We start from the raw sequence: 22,860 nt of genomic DNA on the forward strand, positions 1-22,860 counted from the left end.
AAGGGAATGATGAACACACGCTCAGGGTTGTGTGCCTGGCCCAGGGTGAGGACAAGATGAATGTGCATGAAATCGAGGAATGGTGTTCACTTCTAGGAAGAGCTGGGGGCACGTGGGTACCCTCACACGTCCTGCTCTTGTTCTGGTACAGGGGAGGGGCGTCAGAAGTGCCCAGTTATATTATGGAACAAGACGTTTAAAAGTACAAACAGAAGTGAAGAGACGGGCACCTGGGTGGCTCAGTGGTTGAGGGTCTGCCTTCAGCTCAGGTCATGATCCCGGGGTCCTGGGATCGAGCTCCATGGTGGGCTTTGCACTCAGCGGGGAACCTGCTTCTCCCTCTCCCTCTGCCCCTCCCTCTGCTGTGTTCTCTCTCTCTCTCTCAAAGAAATAAAATATATACTTTTTTAAGATGAAGAGACAAACCAAACTATAAAATAAGAATAGGCACCCATCAATAATGGGAGTGAGTCGTGAGATTAGGATGACCCCGATTTTGTCATGAGATCCCGAAAGAACTAACGCTGGGCACTGCTGCTATGTCTGAGTTTATTTGTTGAAAGGGGAGGAGAGGTCTTGCAGGGCCCCCACAATAAGGCTTCCCTCTGCTGCCTGGCTGGTCATCATGAGGTTTTTCAGACGCCCCTTGGCTCTAGAAATTATGAGTAGTATGCTAGCTTACACACACAGTCACACTGGTTCATGGTGTCCCATTTTACAGATAGGGAAACTGAGTCTGAGATTAATTGACTTGCTTGAGGGTTCAGTGGTTTGGGATTGGAGACTCAGTGCAGGCAAAGGGTCTATCACTGGACCTTCAGGGGCTTGGGCAGGGTCACTTTGAACATCCAAGCTAAGGTCTCACTGGGATTTCTTCCAATGAAAACCAAGTTCAAGATGTCTTGGTTTCTCTGTGAATGGCCCTAATCTTCTCCGTTATAGGCCTGGTTGGTTGGCTGGGGCTGTTGTTTCCTTGAAATACCCAAAAGATGAGGTCATAAGATCCAGAGAGGTGAAGACATCCCCCAAGATCCCCAGCAGAGGCAGGATTCATAAGCAGCTCACCTCCTCCAGGAAGCCCTCTCCACCCCACCCCCGCCCCATGCCTGCTGCATTCCCTCATCTCCCACAGAACTTGGGGGCTTAGGGACACATCCCCAGAGCCTCTTTGTCTTCCACCACAACTCAGTTGGTTGTCAGCCCTCCCAGGCAGAGCCCAGACTTTCATGTCTCTTCCCTCCCCTTCAGTAGATGCTCTGGATGTCAGTGGGCAGAGCAGAGACAGCCCTGAGGCTCATGCAGAAGGATTCCCGGAGCATTTGCCCCTTACTCCCCCACCTCCAAGCGCTCTGAAGCGGAGGCACCCAGCTCTGCAAACAAAGTAAGCTGAGACCGGGAAGCTCCAACTCCCCAGACAACGCCTCAAGTGACTTTAGCTGCACTACGCACCCAGAGCCCTGCCTGGATGAATGGATCCTAGACCGCCTATGGCCTTTCTCATGGTTTCGTCATGTCATCCCCATTTTACAGGTGCAGAAGCAGGCGCAGAGAGGTCGCCTGACTGGCCCAAGGTCATACAGCCACAGAGGAGCCTGGAAGTGGGTGGAGAGACTCCAGGTAGGCCGGTATTTATGGCTCCCATAAGGGAGGATACAGACCAAAGCCATGAGGCCCTTCAGACTGTTTTTAGGTTTGGGTCATGCCGTTTCTTCCAGGTTATATAGCCTGGGCGGGCAGCTCGAATCCCGGCCAAGGAATGTCACAGCGGCTCAGCAGGGCCAGGGTGGGGGCAGAGGAGGGAGTGGCGTCTTGGCAGGGGTAACAAATAGAGAGCAGATTGTGTTTTCCTTTGCTTCCACCCCCAGCAGGGGGAGGGGATGCACCGAACCCAATTACCCACTTACAATGGATGCTCTATTGTGGGATGAGGCAAGGTCAGGGCAGGCGGGTGAGGTGGGGCGGGGCGCAGCTCTGCCCCGGGCGCACTGTCCCTGGCACAGCCGGTTGGCTGGGCCCCGGCTGACCTGGCTTCCTCCTGCGCCCCGCCTCCCTCTTCCTGGCGCACAAAGACCCAGCGTCTCTTTTCCAAAGCTGAGTGCTGCTCTCCAAGTAACCCTCATGCTCCCACTGTCTAGGACCTTCCACAAGAACCAAGGACCCTCCCCGGAGCACTCCAGGCTCCTTCATTCATCACTGTCTCCACCGATCTTGTTAATGGTCTTGAAATGTTGATGGGTCAGGCAGCTTGGCTTCCATGGAGATTCATCCATGTCTTCACCAGCCATCTGATAAGCACCCACCACACATGGACACTAAGGCTGAGTTCATCCACCGACTGTTTGCGGAGCACCCACTGCGTGTGGTCACTAGAGATGCTTTCATTCATTCATTCACCAAGTATCTGCGGAGCGTGCACAGAGATCCACGTGTTTATCAAATCTTTGTGGAGCACCTGCCATGTGCTAAATGCTAGGGCTACGTGCATTCATTTGCCAAGTGTCCGTGGAGCACCTACTTTGTGTCAGGTGTTTAGGATGCTGCAGCGAACAAGACAGACATGGTCTCAGGCATCCTGTAGTCCACTGCGGATGCTCAACCGCAATTTGATGGGCATTTATTGCACACCGACTACATGTAGTGTTGTTAGGCTCTTGGAGGACACCATTGGAGATCATGGTGGTCAGTGTGGGTAGCAGGAGGATGAGCCAAAACTCAGATTCCGCTGGGAATCCTGCCTCCATTACGAACTAAGTTTGTAACTTTGAAAGATTGATCTTACCTGCAGGATCTCAGTTTATTCACCTGTGAAGCTGGCGGTACCCTCTTGCCTCATGAGGAAGGGCCTCCCTGAGACTGAAATCAACCCAGAAGAAACAGAGGGAATGAGTCTTGATGGTGCTATTTTGAACCCCTGGATCCAGCTGTGCCTGAAGCTTGTGCAAATTCTGGACTTTTCAGTAACATGAGCCAGTAAATTCTCTTTGTTGCTTCAGTCACCTTGAATTGGGATTTTGTCACTTGAAACCAAGAGCTCTGACTCATAAGTAGGCCTTTGCTCCCCCCATATTTCATAGAACAGAAATCCCACTCATCCTGGCATATAAGAACAGGGAAAATGAATTCCTTGGCTTTCTAAAAAGCTGATGAGAAATGAATAGTGGGAGAGGTGGCATGACCACTCCTTTCTTTTTGCTGTGTGAGGACATCCATTCTCCCGTGGCCCCCGACCTTGCCTCACTGAGCCAGAACAGAAATCACTTAACCTTCTGGGCCTTGGCTTTGAAAGGTTTATGATGGATGGCGCTCAGCCTCATGGGCAGAAATGGAAAATTCTCGGCTCTCTGGTCTGTCCCTTCCTCCTGCATTTCCGAGCTGGCCCAGGCCAGGATAGCTGGTGGTGAGCAAAACCTGCTGAGAATCTGAGGCTGCTAACTTTTCCCGTGAAGGGCCAAATAGTAAGTGTTTTAGGTTCTGTGGGCCGCAAGGTTGCGGAACTCTCTGTTCTGTCTCTGTTGCACATTCTACTTTGTTTTTTGTTCGCTTGTTTCTGCTGTTTTTTTTTTTTTTTTTTTTTTAAGATTTGATTTATTTATTCATGAGAGACACAGAAGGAGAGAGAGGCAGAGACACAGTCAGAGGGAGAAGCAGGCTCCATGCAGGGAGCCTGACGTGGGATTCCATCCCAGGTCTCTAGGATCACACTTCGGGCTGAAAGCAGCGCTAAACCGCTAAGCCACCGGGGCTGCCCTGTTTTTTGTTTTTTGTTTTTTACAATCCTTGAAACATGTAAGAAATTGAAAAATGTAAGAGGGCACCTGGGCAGCCCAGTTGGTTAAGTGTCTGCCTTCGGCTCAGGTTGTGATCTCAGGGTCCTGGGATCGAGTCCCACATCAGGCTCCCTGCTCAGTGGGGAGTCTGCTTCTCCCTTTCCTTCTGCTGCTCCTCCTGCCCATGCCCTTTTTCTCTCTATCAAATAAATAAATAAATAAATAAATAAATAAATAAATAAATCTCTTTTTAAAAAAATGTAAGAAATCATACTTAGGCTGCACACAAACAGGCCATGGTCTAGATATGGCTCATGGTGATAGTTTGCCGATTCCTGGATTAGATTATGATAATGGAGACACATGGTCCTCCCTCCCTCCCTCCCTCCCTCCCTCCCTCCCTCCCTCCTTCCCCCTCTCTTTTTCTTTCTTTCTTTTCAACAAAACCTTGTTCCTCTAAACCTAGGAAATATCCTGGAAATTCCAATATTTTGATGTAAAAACTCCGATTTCCGTGTTGGCTCTGTGTTTTCTGTCTGCCATGTGTCTCCCGGGCACTCACCACAATTTGTAACTACAGGGTTTATTTCTTTGATTGTTTTGGGGTTTCTGCCTCCTTGTTCTAGACCATAAGCTTCATGGTGAAGGAAAGCCCTGAGAGGCCCAGGGTCTGGGTTCCTGGCCACTGGGGACTGATCTCGGTGGCTGTGGCGCCCGGCCAGCGGGCGTAGAGATGCTGGCTCTTGGCCGTGTGAGCAGAGCTGGGCGAGCGGGTGGCTGCCGGAGCCGTCCCTGCAGAGGCAAACTCAATCCACTGTCCTGAATCACGCACTCGGGGAGGAGTGAGCTCTCCGTCCCTGGGGATAAGTGGAAGCCAGCTGCCTGCCAGGGCCAGCTTGCAGATGGGATTCCTGTCCCCAAAGGCAGGCCTTCCCCTGCCAGAGGACGCCTACAGCTCCTTGGCCTGCTTGAGAACTCCTGGCTAGGATTTGCTGGGATCCAGATTTGGCTTCTTAGGATCAGGTTGCTGCCAGGAGTCACCCCGTGATCTCCTACTTGTCGAGCAGAACTGGAGAGACGTGTGGGTTCGGAAGTTCTCTCAGAGCCCTGCTGTCTGGGGAGCTTAAGCTCCGCAAATACTAGCAGCGGCCTTGTGAAATCCCGAGCCGTCCACTTGCCACTCACAGCCTCCGTTCGAGTCGAGGGCGAAGCCAGAGCCCAGCGGGGATCAGGGCCTGGCAGGCCACGGAGTGTCCCCTGGGTGTGAGGAGCCCAACCTGGCTGGGCAGTCAAGGTCCCTTCTGTTTTTTCTGGGTTTGGCAGCCACGCCCCAAATCGGCAAACAGTTCCAGTGACTCACCCTGAGCATGCTGCTCGCACCTGTAGGATCTCCCTGGCTCATCTCAGGGTAGGTCGGAGGCCCAGAGCGCCTGGTGGCCGGACTGTGCCCCTGGCAGGTGCCCCGGGGGCATACTCACCTGCTTCCCTGCCCGTACACCATCCCGGGGATTTACCACCGGGTTCCTTTTGACATATGGGCTCCCAGGCTGGGCAGCTTGTTAAATATTTATCACATCACCCCTACAGGCCTCTTTGGGACAATGTGACCTCAATCCCTGACTTGCAGATTGAGGCTCCTCCATCTCTTATTTGAATTCCTCATGAGAGCCTCCCTTAAGAGGTGGGGCTCAGGTACATCCTTGTCAAGGTATTATCCCCCTTTCACAAAGGGGAAACTGAGGCACCAAAAGGTTGAGTGCCCAAGGTCACATGGCTTGGTTGCCTATTCAATTATTTATGTGTTTCTGCATCCGTTCAGTGATGGTGCTGGGGGTCAGAGGTGAAGGAGGCAGCCCCTGTCCTCACAGAGCATGGGGGCTGCCTGGGGCTGGGCACCGGCCACAGCAGGAACTTGGTTTAAATCCAGGGGTCCAGGAAGTCTGCCCCGAGGACCCCAGCTTGCAACTGCTCAGGGCTGAAGCAAGCAGCCCTATGCCAATTTCCAAACATTTTGGGCTTTTGGTGAAGATTAAGTAGTTTATGTGTACCTACACTAGATGGAACAGAGCCCGGTACATACCAAGTGCTGTGTACATATTGTTAATTGTTTTTTATTAATCTCAGTTGACTATATAAACAAACAGCCTCATTTCTACTCAGTCCTTGAACATCAGTGGGAGACAGTAGCCAATCAAAGGTATAGATAGTGTTGGGAACAGTGTTCCAGGTAGAAGGAATATCATGTGCAAAGACCTGTATCATTGCTGCACCTCAATGCATGGAGCGCTGAGTGCAGGGCTCAGTACCCACGGGGCAAAGGCTGAGCCCTGCCCTTTGGGGTTCACAGAGAATAAAGCAGGCCCTTTAATGTGAGGTGGGGAAGGAACAGAAAGATGCGTCTGGGGTGGGATGCAGAAGAGAGGGAAGGAGCCCTCCTCTTTCAGGCCTCATTTCTCAGATGTGTGTGGGAACAAGAACTGCAGGGATCCTGTTGATTAAAATGGGAGCTCGGTTCTGGGGATCCAGACACGCAGGTGTTCCTGGGAGATCTTTCTCCAGCAGCTCTCCTCAGTCTGTGAAAAGCCTCCTGGCGAGGTGGCTGCCCAGCCTTGCGGCGGTGGAAAATGAGGCGTCTGTCTTTTCTGAGTGTGCACAGGGACCTGCTGTGACTCTCATTTAAGAGCGAGGTGCTTCCTGACCAGAAATGACTCAGATAGATTTGTTGGCCGAGGGCTGCAGCTGCCATCCTGGGATTAATTTGGAAGTGCTGGCTCAGGATGGCGGGGCTGCTGGTGGCTCTCGAAGGTCAGGCCTTCTCTGAGTCTTCTGTCTGGGTCACTCTCAGGGCCTCTCTCTGAGGAAGCTGCCACCTCCAGAGAGGAAATGACTGGCCTGCAATTCACCCCTGGAAAATTCTGCTAAGGCTCCCCCACGCCCTTGTGTTCTAGTGATGGCTGCCGAGGGAGGGTGGCGGGAGGGTGCCTATTCGGTTGTTCAATCAGCAACTTGTTACTCGATCAACAAATGCTTGTTCAGCGCCTCCAATGGGCCAGGCACTGTGCTGGGCCCGACGACACAGTTAAATAAGGTTTTGTCTCTGCTCTCAAAGGACTCCAGCCTCGGGACACCTGGGGGGTGCAGTCAGTTAAGCAACGGACTCCTGGTTTTGTCTCAGGTCGTGATCTCAGAGTCGTGAGATCGAGCCCCGCATGGGGCTTTGCACTCAGTGTGGAGTCTGCTTGAGATTCTCTCTGCCCCTCCCACCCCGACTCTTTCTCTCTCCCCAAAATAAATCTTAAAAAAAAAAAAAAAAAGATTTCAGCCTCACATGACAGACATGCCAGCTGGTAATTACTCATCGTGACATTCTCACATGTTGAGACTTGTATCGGTCAGGCCCTCTTGTTTGCCAGTGATAAAACAAAACCTCAAAGTACCTTAGGCAAAAAAAGGTATTGTGGTTGGGGTCACTGGGCATGGGCATTAAGGAGGGCATGTGATAGGATGAGCACGGGGTATTAGATCAGACTAATCAACCACTGACCTCTACCTCTGAAACCAATAATACATTATATGTTCATTACTTGAATTTAAGTAAAACTTAAAAATATAGGGACACCTGGGTGGCTCAGTGGTTTAGCACTGCCTTCAGCCCAGGGCGTGATCCTGAAGACCCAGAATCAAGTCCCGCGTCGGGCTCCCTGCATGGAGCCTGCTTCTCCCTCTGCCTGTCTCTACCTCTCTCTGTGTGTCTCTCATGAATAAATAAATAAAATCTTTAAAAAAAAAACTTAAAAATATATATTAAAAAATAAAAATTTTTAAAAGGGGGAGAATAAATGTAGTGTAGCTAAAAATAACCACAGTTCTCTACAGCAGGGAGAATTCTCACTCAGCTCCAAGGTAGGAGGCAAGAGCGCTAGAGGGCATCAGGATTTATTTTTTTCTTTTTTTTTTTTTTTAAGATTTAATTTATTTATTCATGAGAGAGACAGAGAGAGAGAGAGAGGCAGAGACACAGGCAGAGGGAGAGGCAGGCTCCACGCAGAAAGCCTGATGTGGGACTTGATCCGGGGGTCTCCAGGATCATGCCCTGGGCTGCAGGCAGCGCTAAACCGCTGTGCCATTGGGGCTGCCCTGGAGATTGGGTTTTATTCCCAATTTCCTGTCTCATGCACCGTGTGACATCAGGTAGGTGGTACCACTGTTCCCTCGCCTGTAAAATGGGACTGACACCACGGCCTTGCAACTTCCTGGGGCCAGGATCTTCCCAGAGTGACAGGCCAGCTTTGAACCCATCCTCCGCTACTGCAGACTAACCCGGGGATCCGGGATGGTGGGCGTGCGTGCTGGCCTGGGGCCCTGGGGCGGGAGTGGGGTTAGGGAGCCCTTGAGTGTTTCTCAGTGGTTTTGCTTTATTGGGGCATTAAGTGGAATCTTCGTCTCTGACTCAGACTTCAAAGGAGATGGAACTTCGCGGCGCATCCTCCCTGGTCTGTTGCTGTGTGTGAGAAAGCGACGTGGCTCCTTCCTTTGCGGTCTGGGGGCTCCTGACCTGTCTGCACGTATCTCCAGCTGGCACGGTGCCAGCCGTGTTCCTCTGTCAGGGGTTCCTGTCAGAGGAAGGCTGGGACTTTGGCCTATTTTTTGAGAAGGAAGGGGCTCCTTCTGAGCCAGTGTGTCCCCTGGTTGACTCAGACTGGGTGCAAAGGGCCACACGACATATTAATCAGGACTTACTGGCTGCAAATGACAAGTCAAATCAAATGGATTCAAATCTCAGCTCCGCCTCTTACTAGCTGTGTGACCCTCGGCAAGTCACTTAACCTCTCTGCACGTCAGTTTCTGCATCTGTAAAAGGGAGGTGCCCTTCTGTGGGCGGCTGGATTTGCTTTCCGCGGCTGCAGCCACTAGGAATCCCTGTGGACCCCCACCCTGCTCAGTGAAGGGATTTCTATTACATGCAGCCCAGTGGAATTCTAACTTCTGACTTGGCCCTTCCCTGGCCCTTTGTCCTCTGACCCACGAGGTGCCTGCTGGCTGCCTCCCAGACCTCTGCACGTGAGTCTGGCCTTCCTCTGGCGTGCCCCTGCTGCCCTGCACCTTTTTCTGATCACTCAAAGCCGGCTGCCTCACGCAGGGTGAGGAATCAGCAGTTTGTGCTGACAATTGGCCAGTGAAGGATTCCCGGTCAGACTGTGGATGTGACCCTGGCAGGTGCCTGCCCTCCTGGGGATTGGCTCCTATACCAGGCCAGGCCTCCACCAAAACCTTTGTCCTGAGGCTATCCTAAATCAGCTTTATTAAGAGGCAGAATCCTAAAACGGCCCCAAGGAGGGAGGGGGGTGGGAGGTTGCTTGTTTGATTGTTCAGCCAGCAAATTGTTATTCAATCAACAAACGTCCCCCTGTGCTGTGCCCACCTTGTATAATCCTCACCCCGTTGAGTGTGAATGTAATGGGACAGGCACTTCCTCGAGCAGGTTACGTTGTATGTAAAAACCATGAAGGTATGGTCACTCCCATGTGACAGTACATGGAAGCTTGTGGTAGTCGACAGGTCTTTGTTGGCTTTGAAGGGGTAAATGTCATGCTGGGGGCAGGGGTCTCTGAGAGCGGGGAAGTGGAGATTGCTGTCCTGCCCGGTTCTGCCCACAGCCAGAGGGCGCTGGTGAGGGGACCGTGAGCATCTGATGAGACACATTGATTTCAGCTTGGTGAGGCCTGAGTGGAGGGCCCGGCCAGCCTGGCCTGCACCCCTGAGCCACAGCGATGGCAAGATGCTGAATTTGTGGTGAAGGAGTGAGGAGGATCCTTGGTACTCAGACCCATCAAAGTGTCTAATGTAACGGTCCTGTCTCCCTCTCTAAAGTGTACAGCCCTCCGAGACCACTGTCCTCCTTCTGGAGAAATCCATAGTGAGAGAGAGAGGAAAGAAGTTCAGCCTTTGTTTGGTCTATTAGTTTGGATTGAATTTGGCTGCAATTAATAGAAAATCCACTTAAGAGTTGATCAAATTGAAGAGCAGTTACTTTTCTCTTACCCTAAGAAGGCTGGAAGTGGGAAGGCCATTGATGGCTGCTGTCCTCAGGGACCCAGGCTCCTCCTCTTCTTTGGCATTATCATTCTTATCATGGCCTCTAACTTTGTCTCTTGGTGACAACCTGGCTGCTGTAGCTCCGATCATCACGTCTGCATGTAGGCGGGACAGTGGGGAGAGGGGCCAGGGCAGATTCAATAGGTGATTGGATAAATACACTGAAATATATCCATACAATGAAATAAATAAATACTTAAATAAATATACTTAATAAATATACTAAATAAATATACTTAAATAAATACTTAAGAATGAGCTAGTGCCACCTACAACAACGTGGGTAAATCTCAAATTCATTTTGCTTTTTATTTTTTTTTTAATAGCATTTTATTTATTTATTTTTTAATTTTTATTTATTTATGATAGTCACACAGAGAGGGGGGGCGCAGAGACATAGGCAGAGGGAGAAGCAGGCTCCATGCACCAGGAGCCTGACGTGGGATTCGATCCAGGGTCTCCAGGATCGTGCCCTGGGCCAAAGTCAGGCGCCAAACCGCTGCGCCACCCAGGGATCCCTCATTTTGCTTTTTAGACACTTAGATGGCTTCCTAACTGCTCCCCCTGCCTCTAGGACGGCCCGAAAAACAGTAAAACTTTTCTAGCAAAGCCCACAGTGCCCCCCGGGACTAGACTTAATATCCAGACTCAGAGAGAGCTGAGTGCACCAGGCCCTCCCTCCAAAGAGACCTGCAGGCAGCCTCAGCCGCAGACTGTCCTTTGTTCCTTGGGCTTTGGCACTCACACACCTTCTACCTGGAACCACCTCCGCGAGCTCTGCACCTGCTGCCTCCTCTCTGCCCCGGATTCCAGCTCAGATGTAGGCTGCACCGGCAGGCCCTCCCTGACCTCCGGGGCAGAGGAATCCGCCTGTCGTCAGCTTTGCTTTAGCCCCGCCCAGTGCTTTCTCTAAAATCGCCCCCTGAGTTTCTTTGTTTCTTGTCTGTCTCCCCTGGGGGATGGAGGCCCCGAGTCAGGGGTGCTCTGCCCACTATCGTCTGGGGACCTCGGGGCACTGGGCACCGGGTGGCTGCTTCCCCGATCCTGGCCGAGGGGCCAAGGGCAAGTGCATGGCGCACACCTCTGGCTCGAGGCCGTGTCCCCCAGACCCAGAGCCACTCACACACGTGTCGTCCACTCACCTGGAGCTGCAGGTGCACACTGCCCCTCTCGTCTAAACCCGGCGCTGCCCCCCCTCCCGCCACCCCCGCTTTGGGTTATTACTGATAGGCTGACCTCCCTGGTGGGAGCTGCTTCTGGGATTGCTGAGATGTTTCCCTCCGGGAAGTGAGAAACAAGGCTTTGAAGGTGGGGGGTGGGGGGGCGGTGGAGGGGGTCTGGGCTAGGGCCGGTGCCAGGGAGGATCCGAGCTGTCCCCAGCCCCCAGCTCTGGTCCAGATGTTTCGGGGGGTGGGGACAGGGGGCTCAGGACCCCCACTCAGGAAGCCTCGAGGGTGGGGCTTCCGTAAGGCACCCCTTGCTCCCAGCTGTGGCCCCCACTGGGCCGTCTTGCCAGGAGGGGGACATTGGAAACTAAGTTTTGGTTTGAGAGGAGGCCCTAAACTATCTCCCAGCTTCTGCCCTTCACCTGGGGTTGCTCTCGGGTCAGCAACTAGACATTCCTCAGATGGCAGCCAATTCAGCTGGACAGAAATCTGTGAGCCAGGCCGGCCCTGGTGGTCACCTTGCCAGCAACCATTTCCTTTCTAGCAGAGCCTGAGTTTTATTTGGAGGGTGAGCTGCCTTGTCCCAGAGGATTAATCAGATAGGTCTAAGGAAATCCTATTTCTGGTTGATCCAAAGTGGCCATGAGATATGCAGCTCTAGCAAGTGAGATATTAAGGGAATCCACTGGGGGCTGATTTCCTCCCTTTAATAAGAGAGAAGTGCATGAAAAGAAAGTTCCTCTTGCTGCCTTACCTTCCTTTCTTCACAGTTCACTGTTGTGTGAGGGAGTGTTGCCCAGAGCCACAGCAACCATTTTGTGACTATGAGGCAAACTGCGAGGCTGACCCCCTGAGGATGGTGGAGCAGGAAGTCAGTAAGCTTCTAGATTTGTGGAACGCAAATCACTTGGAGATTTACACTCTCCGGACTTTTTTTTTTTTTTTAAAGGTTTTATTTATTTATTCATGAGAGACACAGAGAGAAAGAAAGGTACAGACATAGGCAGCAGGAGAAGCAGGCTCCCCACAAAGGAGCCCGATGTGGGACTTGATCCCAGGACCCAGGGACCACACCATGAGCCAAAGGCAGACACTCAACCGCTGAGCCACCCAGGCGTCCCTCCAGACTTTTTATTATATGAGATCTTTAAATTTCCTTGTAGCTCTTACCTGCAGCCAGTGGCATCCCAAATCATTTGCAGGCATTTTATGTGGACTTCTCTTCCCTGCCTCCTCCCCCCTCAGTTAGGTAGTACTTGCTCATTTGGCAGAGCCCAGCTCAAATGTCACTTCCTCAGAGGAGCCTGCCCTGATTGCCTCCCTCCAAGAGCAGATCACACTTCCCTGCTGTAATGCTTTTTCTAGCATGGGTGACTTTATAAAGCCTCTGGAGCTCACAGTTGATAAATGCCAGGTGTGTACAGGAAACTGAACACGTCACACTCCACAAGACTGCTTGTTCCCGCTCACAGAGATGCCTGGAGTCGGGCCTGGTGTTTTGCAGGTGCTCAGCAAATATTTGTTGAATGCATGAGTGAATATTCTGGATCTTAAAGATCTCACAGTTCAAAACTGTGATGAGATACCACTGCACTCCAGCTAGAATGACTTCATTGAAAAGATGGGAGGCCCTGGGACTCTCATACTCAGCTGGAAAGAATGCAAAATGGTGCAACCACTTTGGAAAACAGTTGGGGAGTTCCTGAAGAAGTTGGTCACACACCCACCATATGACCCAGTAATCCCACTCCTGGGTGTTTACGCAAAGAAATGAAGCGTACTTGTTCTTGTCCACCAACGTCCACGGTGGCTTTCTTGGTAGCAGCCAAAAACCAGAACCAGGCCAATGGCCCGTCAACAGATGAATGGATAAAACAAATGCTGGTTTATCCACACAATGGAGTACTATGCAGCAAGAATAAAGAATGAACTACTGGTACTTGCAACAACACGGATGACTCCACGTCCTCATGCTGCACAGGAGAAGCCGGACAAGAGAAGCTGGCAGACAGGGCTGAGGATGAAAGGGGTGGGAGCAGTGGGCCCTGGAGCCCAGTGAGGAGCTCATCACTTCAGAGTGGGAGTCTGAGTCCTTACAGCGTGCTGCGAGGTCAGTGAGATAGGGCCCTGAGACCCCCATGATTGCATTTTCTCCCTGTCTCTGGCTCCAGCCCTGCAGCCTCTGCTCTGCTCCCTGGATCCAGCAGGCTCCCTCCCACCGCAGGCCTTTGTACTGGCTGTTCCCTCTGCCCGGGACACTGTTCCCTCAGATGTAAACATGGCTCAGACCCCTCTTCGGTCTTGCCTTATGCTTGATTTCCTTTTAGGCAGTTCCCTCCATCTGGTAAAATTAAATGTATACACACATAAACAACAACGTGGATGGCTCTCAGAATACTTATGCTCCCTGAAAGAAGTCAGATGGAAGAGCCCTCCTGCGTGATTCCATTTACATGAAATCCCGTATATATATATACACATTTCAATCACCTCTCTCTTGCATTCGGAAAGGTGTGGCCCAAAAAGATCACCAGGGGCCACAGGTGGCTATTGAACCCTTGAAATGTGGCTAGGGAGTCTGAGGAACCGAATTGTAAATGTTGCTTTGTTGTAATTAATTTAAATTTTAAATGAAAAGAACCAAAGTGGCTTTGATGATGTGGGTGCGAATATTGAAGGAAAACGCTTTTTTGATGTTTGGTGCCTAGAAGACATTTAGGCCTCTGTGGAATAACCGGGGTAGGTCAGTCTACCTTTCAAACTGCCAGCTTTAGGAAATCTAAATACAGATCAAGTGCTTCGGGTGGGGATTTGCAGCCATGGTGGGAATCCCGTGTATTCACACAGTGGCGTTCCAGATATTCATGTGAAAAAAAAAAGAAGAATGTAAATATCTTGCGGATCATTTTTTAAAAATATTTTATTTATTTATTCATGAGAGACAGAGAAAGAGGCAGAGACACAGGCAGAAGGAGAAGCAGGCCCCATGCAGGGAGCCCATTCCATCCCAGGTCTCCAGGATCAGGCCCTGGGCCGAAGGCAGGCACCAAACCTCTGAGCCACCCAGGGATACTGTTGTGGATCATTTTTCATGTGGATTAGAAGCCAAAAGGATGCTGCTTGGGATCGATTAGGTTAAATAAAATATTACACTTAATTTCATTTCTTTCTTTTCCCTTTATGCATTTTATTAATGTGGCAACCGGGAGAATTTGGATTCATGTGTGGCTCACTTGTGTTTCCACGGAGTGGCGCTGCCCTGGAGCGGCAGGGTGGTGAAGCCCACCTCTGCACTCACTGCACCAACGGCTTCTAGAAGCTGGCCTGCTGTGCGCCTGGGTGGAAGGGCTCATCTGTCTGTCCGCAGAGGCAGGGCATTCCCACCCACAGGGGGGACGGCAGCTGCCGGGAGAGCCTGGGCATGATGAGTCAGTTCCTGCCTTAGGAAGGGGAACTCGGGCGTCTGCTCAGCCCTTGTCACCACAGCTCTTCCCCAGATCCCATGTGCCAGGCGCCTTTCTCCCTGCCCGCCCCTGCCGGATGGGGACTGGTTTGCATTATTTTGTACCCGAGGCCCGAGGGCATCTGAAGTTCACATCTGCTGGAAGGGGATCAGCCTGTGCCTTGTTCTCCCTATGAAACACGAATCAATACGGCATTGATCCGGAGGAGCCTGCCTTCCTTACCGAGGGCCTCTGAGCCGCGGGGTCCAGAGCCCGGGGTGGGGGAGCGGGGTCACAGACGGGCCGCTGCTTGGAGGACAGTTTGTGCACGCTGGCTCTCGGGGTTTTTTTCCCCAACATCAAAAAATATTATGGCCAAAAGTACAGAACATAAAATGTACCCTTTCCATAATTTTTAGATGTACAGCTCAGCAGCACTAAGCACATGCCCATTGCTGTGTCTCCAGAATTTGTGCGTCGCCGGCTCTCTGCGGGGAAGGGCGGGGCTGGTGCTGCAGGGTCATGGGAGAAGGCAGGTGTCTCGGCGGGGCTGGATTTCCTCCCCGCTTCTCTCTGGGGACAAGACCTCAAATGTCGCAACAGTCACGTAGGGTAATTCCAGGAGGCCTAATCAAGAGGCTATTTGCAAAGATGTGGGCAGGCGTGGGGAAATCCTGGGTTAGAAATGGAGATGTTCCCACCCTGGGCTGGAAGGGCGGAGTGGGGGTTCCAGAAAACCAGCAGCAGTGAGAGTGGAGGCGGAGAGGTGCCCCTGGGGTGGAGAGGAACAGCCAGCCCAGGGTCTCCGCCTGGGCCTCCTCCATGGTCCTGCAGGGGCTGCCCGCTGGCCGAGGCCATCCAGAAGGCAGCGAGCGGCAGGCTGTGGGTGGTGTGGGTCCACCTCAGGACAGAGAGCCGGGGCAGGAAGGAGGAGAGAGATGGGTAAGCAGAAGGAACTAGAACGCAGGGCTGATTTGTTTCTTAGTGTAGTGAACACCTGTCTGCCTTCATAGCATCTGTTCCTCCTTCTTCTGGCAGCTGCCCTACTTTTCATCAGACTCTGGCCTTGGCTCTCAGACTAGAGACGGGGCACACCCACCTCCAGGGACAATGATCTGGATGTAACATAAAATTCCCAGGAGCCATCTTGCCACCATGTGGCACCTGTGAATGAAGCCAACGTGGGGGAGAGGACTAGAGACTAGAGATGGGATGGGGTGGGGAGAGAGACTCAGAACTGATGATGTTACCTAAGCCCCTGGATCCAGCTTTGCCTGAAGCTGAACTATTCCTGGAATTTTAGTTACTTGAGCTAAAAAATCCCCTTTTTGCTTAAGCCATTTTGATCTGCACTGGCTTGCAAGAAAGATTCCCAACATTATCAGTTATTTTTTTCCTTTTTCTTTTCTTCTTCTTCTTCTTCTTTTTCTTTTTTTTTTTTTTTTTTTTAAGTTCAGCAAGAATGCTGAGCAAGCGGCAGATTTGGAGAGCACCAAGCCATCTTCTGCCTCTGGTCTTTTGGGTCAGCATTATCTCAGCATCTCAGCAAGCCAGCAATGGGCCTGGAAAGGGTGGGGTCCGTCAGAGCCCATCCTGCCAAGCTGGGAGTGGCACAGCGAAGGCAAAACCCATTTGCCTGTTTCCTGGCATCGAGCGCCCCAGGGGAAGAGGTGGGGAGCCTGATGGCTAGAACACTGGCTCTGGGTCAGATAGATAGCAGGTCTGCTTCTTATTACCTATGTGGTCCTGAGCAATTGTTCACCTTGTGGGGCTCAGTTTTTGCCTTTGTAAAATGGACTAACATAGGAAAGAAAGGTGATAATGCTGGCACCGGCTCTTGGTAAGGCCCCAAGAGGCTGTGCACAGGGCTCCGGGCTTGAGTCCCAGCTCTGCTACTTCCTGGCTGTGGAAACTCAGGCATGCCCCTTCACCCTTCTGTGCCTCAGTTTCCTTTCCTAGAAAATGTAGATGGTGATAAAATTTCTTCTTTATAGAACTGTCACAGGGACTAAAGGATTGCATATAGATGAAGCCATTAGAACGGCACCAGGCACATGGTGAGAGTCCAGTAGCACCTGCTCTTTTACCCAAAGCCTGGTAGACAGTGTTACTATTGGCAAGGTTCATGATCCATCATGCTCTTGGCAATTCTCTGTGAGGTCTCACTGAAGTCCCTCCCGAGGTAGCCAAAGACCATTTGGCTCTTGCATCTGGCCCAACATTAAATATTTAACCTCTAAATGTCCCAGTTTCTGCATCTGCAAAATGGAGCATCAACAGTTCTTCACAGGGCTCTTATCAGGATGAAAAGAGGCCGTGCTCAGAGCAGCATGCACCCCACGCATGCACAGGACTCAGCAAATATGAGCCATTATCAATAACAGTATTCCCACTCCCAGCAAGATCTCAGGGAAAAACCTGAGGCTCATGCCATTCCAGTAGGCACAAGGGCCCAGACAGCTAGTTCCTTTACTCTGCTATAAAGAAAACAATAGGGCAGCCCTGGTGGCGCAGCGGTTTCGCGCCGCCTGTAGCCCAGGGTGTGATCCTGGAGACCTGGGATCGAGTCCCACATCGGTCTCCCTGCATGGAGCCTGCTTCTCCCTCTGCCTGTGTCTCTGCCTCTCTCTCTCTGAGTCTCTCATGAATGAAAAAAAAAATATATATGGAAAACAAATTGATATATATCACTTGTAGTTCCTGAAAGAGAAAGGAGGTGTTTGTAATTTTACGTTTTCAGCAGAAAAACATCAACTAGCTCCCCATGTCAGCCCCTGCCCTGTTCTACCAACTTCCTGACATTAACCAGCCCCCAAACATCCAACAGAGTTGAGTCAAATCCTTGCTTGGTTTAAGAGGTCATGTAGGTCAGTGATATTCCAGCCTCTGGTGTCCCCCAGCCCAGTCTGAATCCCAGGCTGGCTGTATCGACTAGGTGACCTTGGGCAAGGCACTAGAAGAAGCCTTAATGTCTTCATCTGGAAGATGGAGATAACTTTACTTACTCTGCAGTATTAGGGTACACACGGGAGCTGTGTCCCTCAAAAGACATTGGTTTTGGGATCCCTGGGTGGCTCAGCAGTTTAGCGTCTGCCTTCGGAGACGATCCTGGAGATCCTGGAGACCTGGGATCGAGTCCCACATTGGGCTCTCTGCATGGAGTGTGCTTCTCTCTCTGCCTCTCTCTCTGTGTGTCTCTCATGAATAAATAAATAAATAAGTCCTAAAAAAACAAACAAACAAACAAACAAACATTGGTTTCTCCCTCACATGCAGGACTTATCAGTGCCTTTAATATGCCCAGTGTGCATCTCTAAGCTGGGATGGGAACATGTAGTTTTCCATGGAATCCCTTCTTCAAAGGCATCTTTGTGCTTCAATGAGTATGGCTCATGCTGGGTTGGTGATGAGGACTGTGGAGCACTCAGAGAGCGGAGTGTACAGCAGTTATTACACCACCTCTCTGACCCTTGCCCTCCAGCTGCAGGTAGGAGGGAACAGCTATCTGGTGTGGCTGGAAAGAAGATAAAAACCCAGCAAGCAAAAAAAAAAAAAAAAAACCCAGCAAGCAAATGCGTCAATCAATTAACAAAGCATGGGAAAACACTTAGAAAAACAAAACTCTACCCCCTAGTGAAGAATGGGTTATCAGGTTAAACAGAAGGGGAGCCTGAGGAATAACACAGGCCCTTGAAGTTCTTTGGGAAGACCATCTGGAGAGTATGGAAATAGAGCGTTCAGTGCGGAGAGGTCAGGAGAAAGCAGCAGAATCAGACAAGTTTGCCAATACAACTAGATGTGTTCATTATCCATTGTTGTGTAACAAAGTACCACAAAATTAGCAGCTTAAAATGACACACATTCGTAGGTTCTTTGGGTCAGGAGGCGGGACGCAGCTTCGCCGGTTCCTCGGCCAGGCTGCTGTAAGTGTTGGCTCATCTGGAGGCCCGACTGGGGGTGGGTCTGTTTGCATGCTCACCCGGTTGTTGGCAGGATTCAGGTCTCTGAAGGCTGTCAGGCAGGGTAACACTGTTATGGGCTGAATTGTGTCCCCTCCAAAATTCACATGGTCAAGTCTAACCTCCAGCCTCCAGAATGGAGAAATAAAGTTTAGTTGTTTAAACCCCTTCATCTGCCGTGTTTGCTATGCTACCCCGTGCCGACTAATACACCGGCAGTCCCAGTTTGCAAGAGGATGAGACTTTCAGTTTTAAAACCAGTATGGTCCTGGGCAAGCCCGGGGTTTCCACGGACGTGGGGCAAATCGGAAGGAGTCGGCTACCCGGGCTGCTGGGCTGAGGGCTCCCGGTTCTTGCTGACCGCCAGCCAGGGGCCACCGTCGGTTCTTAGCTGGTCGTTGGCTGGAGTCCACCCTTGGCTCTCTCATGGGGGCTTCCCACAGGGCCACCCGCTTTGTCAAAGCCAGCAAGGAGCCACAGGTCCCAGCAACGCTCCAGGAGAGGTGTGAGTGCCAGGTGGGAGGTCATAGGGACCACCCACGGGCGTGGCAGCTACCCTTGCCCTCGTCCAGATTTGCTTGCGACTCTTAGAGACTGTTCAAATCACAATAACAGTTAACATTTTGTGGTGCCTACTTGTGCCAGGCAGTGTTCTAAGGATGCGTTTAATCCAGTACCGGTCAAGGAAAGGTTAGCTTTTGCCTTTTGCTGCAGTAAATGACCCCAGAATCTCAGCTAAACAATGACAGGTTTTTAAATTTTTTTTTTTTAATTTTTAAAAATTTCTTTAAAATTTTTTTTTGCTTTTTGGCCCCTCGTAGGTCAGAAATAGGTCTGCCCTGGGTAAACAGAGCAGTCATCCTTGGAAGGGAAGTGAATGTAGTGAATCACGGTGCGTTAGGCACAGGCTCTTAAAGGGACACATACCACTTCCACTGGAGTTGTGTGAACACACATACATTCAAGAGGGTGGGGAAATGCAGTCCCACTGTGTGCTGGGGCCGAGAACTGGAAAGCCAGCAGCTGGCTGAGGGGACACCCACTCATGACCATCCTGCATCCTCCACAGCTGTTATGAGTAGGTACAGTTATTAAGCACGTTTTTCAGAGGAGAAAGCCAAGGCTCAGAGAGGTTAGGCAACTTGCTCAAGGACATACAGTGTTTGAGTAGCTAAGCAAGGGCATCATTCCACGTCCTGGAGAAAACCATCACATTTCTCATTCATTCTGTCTGTTTAGGGGCTACTCTGGGACTTGTGAGCATGCACGCAGGCATGCACACGCGCACACACACACACCCAGACTGCACAGCAGGGTGCTGGTTTGGAGCATGCGGGGCTGTGGGAGGGCCCTTCCAGCCTCCCCTTGTTCCTTCTGCAGCTCAGCTGAGATCACTGTGATTTCCTGTTACTTTGTAATAATTTATGGCAAATCTAATGTGCCCGCCGCTGCATGAGCTCATCCGAATCCCCTTCTATTGTCTGAGCCTCATACCAGGAGACGTCCTCTGAGGGCCCTGGTATCATCACTCGGTGATTTATGGCGCCAGCTTCCCCGCCAATTGAGGCCGACCCAGTTGGAGGCTCACCGCGCTCAGGAGAGACGGCAGAGAAAGATCTGGTCGGTTTGTTTTATCCCCAGAGGAGAACAAACCTGAGGAGCGAGGGTTTTCAGAAGGCTCAAACCAGACAGCGCATTACATTTTCTGCTGCTGTGTCCTTACAGAAACCTGGCTGGGCTACAGATGGCTCACAGGCATCCCGAGCTGACTGTGTTTAAAATTGACCTCCAACCTGCTCCTCCAGCCACCTCCCCGTCTCTGTGAATGCCAACTACACCTCCCATCACCAGGCTAAAAACTTCAGAGTCATCCCCGATGCCTCTTGTTCTCATGCTCATTACAAAACCCTGTTGTTTTTATCTTCAAAATAGAACCAGAGTCTGACCACTTTTCACCACCCCCCTGTCCACACCCTGGTTCACACCACTGTCATCTCTTGCTTGGACTGGTGCAGTAGCCTCCTTCCCGGAGTCCTGGCAGAGTCCTGGCAGACACCTTGGCTCACATGATAGATGATAGCCACAGGGATCCTCTTAAAATCCTAGTCATGGCTGGCTACTCCTGTGCTCGAAGGCCTCCCATGATTCCCACTGGCCTCCGAGTAAAAATGAAAGTTTTTGCTGTGAGTTCAGAGGCCCACATGCTCTACCCGCCTTCCCTTTCTGCCTTTACCTCCCAGGGTTGACCCCTTTGCTCACTCAGCATCATCCACACCAGCCTCCTTATAGTTCCTGACATTTATCAGGCACATGCCAGCCTCCAGGTCTTGGCACTGGCTGTGCCCTCCTCCCTCAGATTCTTGTGGCTCATTCTCTCATCTCTTTTAGAAACTTGTACCTCCTGGCATTCCCTGCCCTTGCCCTGGTTTGTCTTCTGTCCTTAGCACTTACCAGTATCTGACATATATATCTGATATATATCTAAAATACATATTTTTTATGTATTTTATTTTATTATTTTTATAGATTTTATTTATTTAATCTTGAGAACAGACAGAGAGAGAGAGAGAGAGAGAGAGAGAGGCAGAGACACAGGCAGAGAGAGAAGCAGGCTCCACACAGGGAGCCTGACGTGGGACTCGATCCCTGGACTCCAGGATCAATCCCTGAGCCGAAGGCAGGCACCAAACTGCTGAGCCACCCAAGCGTCCCTAAAATACGTATTTTTAAATGCATGTTTCCCCTGCTACTTGAATGCTAGCATCTATAGGACAGGGAATCTTTCCATGTTGCTCAGTGCTGTATCCCTTGAACCTAGACTGCACCTGGTACATAGTCGGTGCTCACTAAACTTTCACCGAGTGCGTGAATTCAGATGTGAGTTAAGCACGATCCTGAGCGTTCTCTGGGGTCACAGCAGAGAGCCAGGCTGCTGTATACAGTCCGGTGATGGAATCGGGAGAAGGCAGAGGGGCCCCGGTGTTCCCACCCACGTGGCCAGGGCCTCTGTCTTGAGGTCATCTGCAGGGCGGGGGTGGCCATGGTATTTCCCCCCTGGGATTGCTCTGGGGCTCAGCAGAATGGGTCTTTGTAGAGCACCTGCCACAGGGCCTGCCCCCGGCAGAGGCTAACGAGTAGCCAGTTTATCTTGTTCCGTTGAGCCAGTGGGAGGGAGAGGGTAAAGGATTCGCACCCCATCTGCCCGGAAGCAGCAGTCCCGCCCCGGCTGGCTGCGCTTTAAAGCAGAAACCTCTAAGAACTGCTTTGAGTTGCACTTGACTCATTAACAAAACCATACATTGTTCGTGTCTGTTGGGATCGAAGTTGACAGCTATTAACTTCGATTTTACCGTTGTCTCCTCTGTTGGGGAGGCAGCACGTTCCCTTTATAAGGTCTCAGGTGTTGTCTCCAGCCCTCAGAGCTGGCCGGCTCTGATGGCCATACCCGCGGGCCGGGGGCTGCAAGGCCCGAGGCCAGCGTCGGAGCATGCCCCGGCACCCGCCAGCCTCCCCAGGCCTCTTCCCTTCTGTCACCAGTCCTCCCCGTCCTAGCAGGATCTTTGCACCTGCCAAGCGCACGTCCCAGCGTGCCTTTCCCTTCCCTGTTCACAAGGCCATTCTCACCGCCCTGTCTCTCGCATCTCAGCCATCCCCGGTCCCCAGGGGAGGCCGCCCTCATCCTCCAGGCGAGCTGGGCATCCCTATTAGGGGCTCAGCTGCCCCGCACGCGGCTCCGAGTCTCCGCCCGCCCCCCTCGGGGTCCCGGTTGCTTCTCCAGCCCGCCCAGCGCTGCTGCACGCTGCTGGCAGGCACCCAGTGAATGTCCGCGGGATGCATGAACGCGGCCCACACTCGGTGGCTAGTAAACAAGGGCTTCTTCAAGCAAATAGCACAGTCTGGTGCGGGGAGCGTGCGTGTGCCCCGTGGCGGTCCCTCCCCTCCCCTCCCCGTTTTCGGGCCTTTCCAGCTCCTCCCGTCGGGGGTCGGGGTGGGGGGGGTGGACGGGCTGACTCTCCCACCCTTTGACTTCGCCTTAGCTGGCGGCTCTCCCCTAGGCCCCAGAGACCTTGCTGGGGGGGGGGGGGGGTCCTGGCTCTGCGGCCCTCCCCTGTGGCCTTGGGGAGAGCCGCTGAGTGGCAGCTGGGGGGGGGGGAGGGCGACCGAGCCTGAGGCCAGGGCCAGGGGACCCCCCGGAGCGCCCGGCCCTGCCAGCTGGCTCGTCGCCACCAGCCACCTCCACGCTGCCGCTTCACGCGCTGGGCTTCTTGGCTGTGTGTCACACAGCTGGTGCGGCGCTCGGTGTTCGAAGTGCAGCCGGAGAGCAATGGGAGGCCCCCGGGGAAGGCACTCAGCGCCACGTCTGGCACCCAGTAGGGATGCTCCCTTCCCCCCGCTTCCTCTCAACAGTAGTGGGTGCTGGAGGCCCATG

Source organism: Vulpes vulpes, chromosome 10 (assembly GCF_048418805.1).
Source record: "Vulpes vulpes isolate BD-2025 chromosome 10, VulVul3, whole genome shotgun sequence".
NCBI classification, from domain to species: domain Eukaryota; kingdom Metazoa; phylum Chordata; class Mammalia; order Carnivora; family Canidae; genus Vulpes; species Vulpes vulpes.